The following is a 6,000-nucleotide window of genomic DNA, read 5'->3' as shown; positions in this document are numbered from 1 at the left end:
TTTCGGTGGCCATTAGGAAGTTAAATGAAAACCAATAGATTTATGTTGTTAATGCATTTCAGTGTCTATTCAAAACACAGTGATGGAATTTAGCACTGTTTGCAACACACAAATCATGCATTTAAAGTGGAATTCTAGATTCTAGTTGTAAAAATGCCATGAACAAGTACAGCTCTGGGTTTTAAAATGTTTCATGATCTCAAAGTATGTTTTCACAGGTGATTTATTTGTTACATTTTCTTGAGACTGTTTTGGCCTTTTTTTCTCAAAATGTGGGTCACTCCAAATCCTTTAATTTAAAACTGTGCAAATATAACCTGTCAACAATTAGTTAAAACGAAGTCAAAGTTCATTTAATTTAAAAAATTGAGTGAACTATTGTTCAAAAAAATACACAGTGGAGAATGTTGATTCATGAAAAAATGATGTGATACACCTGTTGTAAATCATTCATCCATGCAGTGCCTGGGAGTTATACAATCTGTATCATTCGCTAATTTATTTTGCATAGCCACTAGTTCCTAATGTGTTTACTCTTTCATACTCAATTCAACGTCTCACAATTTATGTTCCCCTCAATTTGCTTAGCACCTTGTATGACTCGCAGTGTTCATTATCCAATGTTTGTTACAATATTCTGGTTTTTATTCTTTGCTGCACAATTCCTTTTCTTACTATAATAAATTGCTTTCAATTGTTGACAGTGATGACTTGCTTTATGATAATTATGCATGTTGAATTCTAATGTGTGAATTATTAAAGAAATAATGCAGACTGCTAGTTGAAAATAACCTATGGTACCCATTAATAATGTTATATTTTACATCTAGAATCTGAAATTGTACATTAAATTCATGATTTGCTTGTTGCAAAAATGCAATATTTCATTGCTGTATTATGAATAGACACTGAAATGCATAAACAGAATTTTTTAAATTTTCTACTCAGTTGGCAAAAACAGTAGATTTTGCTTGAAAGGACTTTGTTGTGTTTTTGTGCTATTCCAAATTCAATATTGTGTTATATTTCGCACAACATTCTCAAGTGCAACGATAAGAGACATTGCGGCAAAGAAAGAGATAAGAGATGCATCACTACATATATTTTATAATTCAGTGGTACCAGAGATATATAGTCAGTGCAATTCCGATGTTTAAGAATGGGATCAGAACCTATCCTTGCAATTACAGACCAGTCAGTTTTAACATCAGTAGTAGGAAAATTACTGGAATCTCCACTGAAATGAGAATAGAAAAACATCGAAAAAACGAAAAATGTAACAAGCCAGATTTTCCAATAAGAAGACGATGCTTGGGGTAGCATAAACTGGAGTTCCCAACTTTGATCGAGAGTCAGAGATTTACATGGGTTCCAACTCACTTAGCTGAATGGTTAGCTTAGAAATATTGAAGGAATTAAAAGCTGCTGTAAATCTTAGCTAACTAGATTTTTTTTCTTTATTAATTAACGGAATGAAGGCATCGATGGCTAGCCCGGATTTGTTGCCCATCCACCATTGCCCAGAGGGCAGTTGAAAGTCAACCACATTGCTGTGGGTCTGGAGTCACATGCTGGCCAGACCAGGTAAGGATGGCAGTTTCCTTCCTAAAGGACATTAATGAACCAGATGGATTTTTCCAACAATCGACAATAGATTCATGGTCATCATTAGATTCTTAATTCCAGATACTTTACTGAATTCAAATTCTACCATCTGCCATGATGGGATTCAAACCCGGGTCCCCAGAATGTTAGATAATAAAGTGTGGAGCTGGATGAACACAGCAGGCCTTGCAGCATCTCAGGAGCGCAAAAGCTGATGTTTCGGGCCTAGACCCTTCATCAGAGAAGGGGATGGGGAGAGGGTTCTGAAATAAATAGGGAGAGGGGGGAAGCAGACCGAAGATGGAGAGAAAAGAAGATAGGTGGAGAGGACAGTATAGGTGAGGAGGTAGGGAGGGGATACGTCAGTCCAGGGAAGACAGACAGGTCAAGGAGGTGGGATGAGGTTAGTAGGTAGGAAATGGACGTGCGGCTTGGGGTGGGAGGAAGAGATGGGTGAGAGGAAGAACAGGTTAGGGAGGCAGAGACAGGCTGGGCTGGTTTTGGGATGCAGTGGGGGGAGGGGAAGAGCTGGGCTGGCTGTGTGGTGCAGTGGGGGAGGGGACGAACTGGGCTGGTTTTGGGATGTGGTGGAGGAAGGGGAGATTTTGAAGCTGGTGAAGTCCACATTGATACCATTGGGCTGCAGGGTTCCCAAGCGGAATATGAATTGCTGTTCCTGCAACCTTCAGGTGGCATCATTGTGGCACTGCAGGATGCCCATGATGGACATGTCATCTAAAGAATGGGAGGGGGAGTGGAAATGGTTTGCGACTGGGAGGTGCAGTTGTTTATTGCGAACCGAGTGGCGTGTTCTGAAAAGCAGTCCCCAAGCCTCCGCTTGGTTTCCCCAATGTAGAGGAAGCCACACCGGGTACAATGGATATAGTATACCACATTGGCAGATGTGCAGGTGAACCTCTGCTTAATATGGAAAGTCAAAGCCCAGAATGTTAGCTGGGTCTCTGGAATAACAGTCCAGCGATAATACCACTGGGCCATTGCCTCCCCATCTCCTGTAGTCCCCCTAACAATTATCGACTTACTATTGATTTGCCCCACTAATAACCATCTCCTGTATGGGGTTGAGAAAATAATGCCCCAAGTTTCTGACACTCAGCAGATCACTGGAGACCAGTGACCTGCACAGCCCCAAGCAGAAGACAAACAACCTCTGCTATTAGTGACTTCATCAAAATGAAAATAGAGTCTCAGCAATAGCAGACAGGCTTCTCAGCAACATTCAATGAATTGTATCAAAGAATGAATAAGTCCACTAACTTTATCAATGTCATGCTGGTTCTGGCATGAGTGCATCTAGCTGTCTCCATGGCCAAACTGCCATGGAGACTCAGTTCCAGCAGAACACTGCCAGAAATGAGCACTGACCTGCACCATCATGTCACTCAGCATCAATGACAAGGCAAAGAGACTCCAAGAGACTTCAACTTCACTCCAGGTTCTTTCAGAAGACAGGGTGGTGCCAGAAGGTATCAAGAGAGAGGAGGAGCCACACACAAAAGCTTTCCCTCAGGGCACTCCAGAGATGCCCAGACCCTACTTCACAATCTTGCTTGCAGCATGCAGAAAAGCATGATCCAGCATTTGGCAGTGCATTTTCAATGGGTCTGGCCCTCATGTCCGTAATGTCCCTGGACACTACCAGGCAATTATCCCAGGTCAACAAGGCCACCTACAGAGCAGGCTTCCTCCACTCCAGCTGCAGACGTTAGACCTGCGCTTAGATGTAGTGAGAGGAAAAGGGAGGAAAAAACTAAACTGAGGGCACACGGATGACACTTCATTGGAAATTATCCTGCACCTCTGTGCTGCAACAATCAATCCATGACAGTATTAATAAGAGTAACTACCACACTCTCCTTGTGTAGATGAAGTCCCACAATCACTTTGAGAATACTTAATGCACCAGTCAGAATGCTAGTCAGAGTAGAAATGAAAGAATAGGCAGGACAAATGATTGGCTTGAGAGATGGTGCAAGAGAGAGGGGTTCAGATTTTTGGGACATTGGGACCGGTTCTGGGTGAGGTGGGAATATTACAAATCTACACCTGGGCAGGACTGGAGCCAATGTCCTAGGGGGTGCTTTTGCTAACGCTATTGCAGAGGGTTTAAACTAATGTGGCAGGGGAATGGGAACCAAATGAGGAGGTTAGTGGACAGTAAGGAAGTAGTAACTAAAGCCTGTAAGGAACTAGATAATGAAGTCAGTGTGACTAAGGGGAAGAATAGGCAGAGAGCAGATGATGAACATAAAGGGAGGTGGTCTGAGGGGCATTTGTTTTAATGCGAGAAGTGTAGTCGGTAAGGCAGATGAACTTAGGGCTTGGATTTGTACCTGGGAGTATGATGTTATTGCTATTACTGAGACTTGGTTGAGGGAAGGCAAGATTGGCAACTAAATATCCCAGGAAACAGATGCTTCAGGCAGGATAGAGAGGGAGGTAAAAGGGGTGGAGGAGTTGCACAACTGGTCAAAGAGGATGTCACAGCTGTGCTGAAGGATGGCACTATGGAGAACTCAAGCAGTGAGGAAATATGGGCAGAGCTCAGAAATAGGAAGGGTGCGGTAACAATGTTGGGGCTGCACTACAGGCCTCCCAGCAGCGAGCGATAGAGGTACAAATATGTAGACAGAGTATGGAAAGATGTAGGAGCAACAGAGTGGTGGTGATAGGAGATTTTAATTTTCCCAATGCTGACCAGGATTCACTTACTGTTAGGGGTTTAGGTGGAGCAGAATTTGTAAGCAGCATCCAGGAGGGTTTTCTAGAGCAGTATGTAAATAGTCTAACTCAGGAAAGGGCCATACTGGACGTGGTGTTGGTGAATGCGCCCGGCCAGGTGGTTGAAGTTTCAGTAGGGGATTACTTTGGGAACAGTGATCACAATTCCATTAGTTTTAGAATACCTATGGACAAAGACGAGAGTGGTCCTAAAGGAAGCGTGCTGAATTGGGGGAAGGCCCACTATAGCAAAATTCAGCAGGGGGGAATGTGGATTGGGAGCAGCTGTTTGAGAGTAAATCCACATTTGATATGTGGGAGGCTTTTAAAGAGAGGTTGATTAAAGTGCAGGACAGACATGTCCCTGTGAAAATGAGGAATAGGAAAGGCAAGATTAGGGAACCATGGATGCCAGGTGAAATTGTGAGACTAGCAAAGAGGAAAAAGGAAGCATACATAAGGTTGAGGCGACTGAAAACAGACGAAGCTTTGGAAGAATATTGGGAAAGTAGGACCAATCTGCAATGAGGAATTAGGAGGGGTAAAAGGGGTCATGAAATATCTATAGTAAATGGGGTTAAGGAAAATTCCAAAGTCTTTTATGCACAGCAAGAGGGTAACTAGAGAAAGGATTGGCCCATTCAAGGACAAAGGAGAGAATGTATGCGAGGAGTCAGAGAAAATGAGTGAGATTCTTAATGAATCTTAATGATTCTTAACTTTGTGTTGGTATTCACTGAAGAGAGGGACATGACGGAAGTTGAGGTTAGGGATAGGTGTTTGATTACTCTAGGCCAAGTTGGCGTAACAAGCGGGGAAGTGTTGGGTATTCTAAAAGGCATTAGGGTGGACAAGTCGCCAGGTCCGAATGGGATCTATCCCAGGTTAATGAGGGAAGCGAGAGAGGAAATAGCTGTGGCCTTAACAGATATCTTTGCAGCATCCTTGAACATGGGTGAGGTCCCGGAGGACTGGAGAATCACTAATGTTGTCCCCTTGTTTAAGAAGGGTAGCAGGAATAATTTAGTTAATTATAGACCGGTGAGCCTGACGTCAGTGGTGGGGAAGCTGCTAGAGAAGATACCGAGGGATAGGATCTATTTACATTTGGAAGAAAATGGGCTTATTAGTGATAGGCAGCATGGTTTTGTGCAGGGAAGGTCATGTCTCATCAACTTGTTAGAATTCTTTGAGGGAGTGAAAATTTGATAGATGAGGGAAGGGCTGTTGATGTCATATACATGGACTTCAGTAAGGTGTTTGATAGGGTTCCCCATGGTAGGCTGATGGAGAAAGTGAAGTCGCATGGGGTCCAGGGTGTACTAGCTAGATGGATAGAGAACTGGCTAGTCAACAGAAAACATAGAGTTGGAGTGGAAGGGAGTTTCTCAAAATGGAGAACTGTGACTAGCAGTGTTCCACAGGGATCTGTGCTGGGACCACTGTTGTTTGTGAAATACATAAATGATCTGGAGGAAGGTATAGATGGTCTGATTAGCAAGTTTGCAGATGATACTGAGATTGGTGGAGTAGCAGATAGTGAAGGGGACTGTCGAAGAATGCAGCAGAATGTAGATAGACTGGAGAGTTGGGTGGAGAAATGGCAGATGGAGTTCAATCCAGGCGAACGCGAGGTGACGCATTTTGGAAGTT

This window comes from Stegostoma tigrinum, chromosome 1, assembly GCF_030684315.1.
Source record: "Stegostoma tigrinum isolate sSteTig4 chromosome 1, sSteTig4.hap1, whole genome shotgun sequence".
Lineage (NCBI taxonomy): Eukaryota > Metazoa > Chordata > Chondrichthyes > Orectolobiformes > Stegostomatidae > Stegostoma > Stegostoma tigrinum.
The sequence above is the reverse complement of the archived record's forward strand: the minus strand, read 5'-3'. Positions refer to the sequence as shown.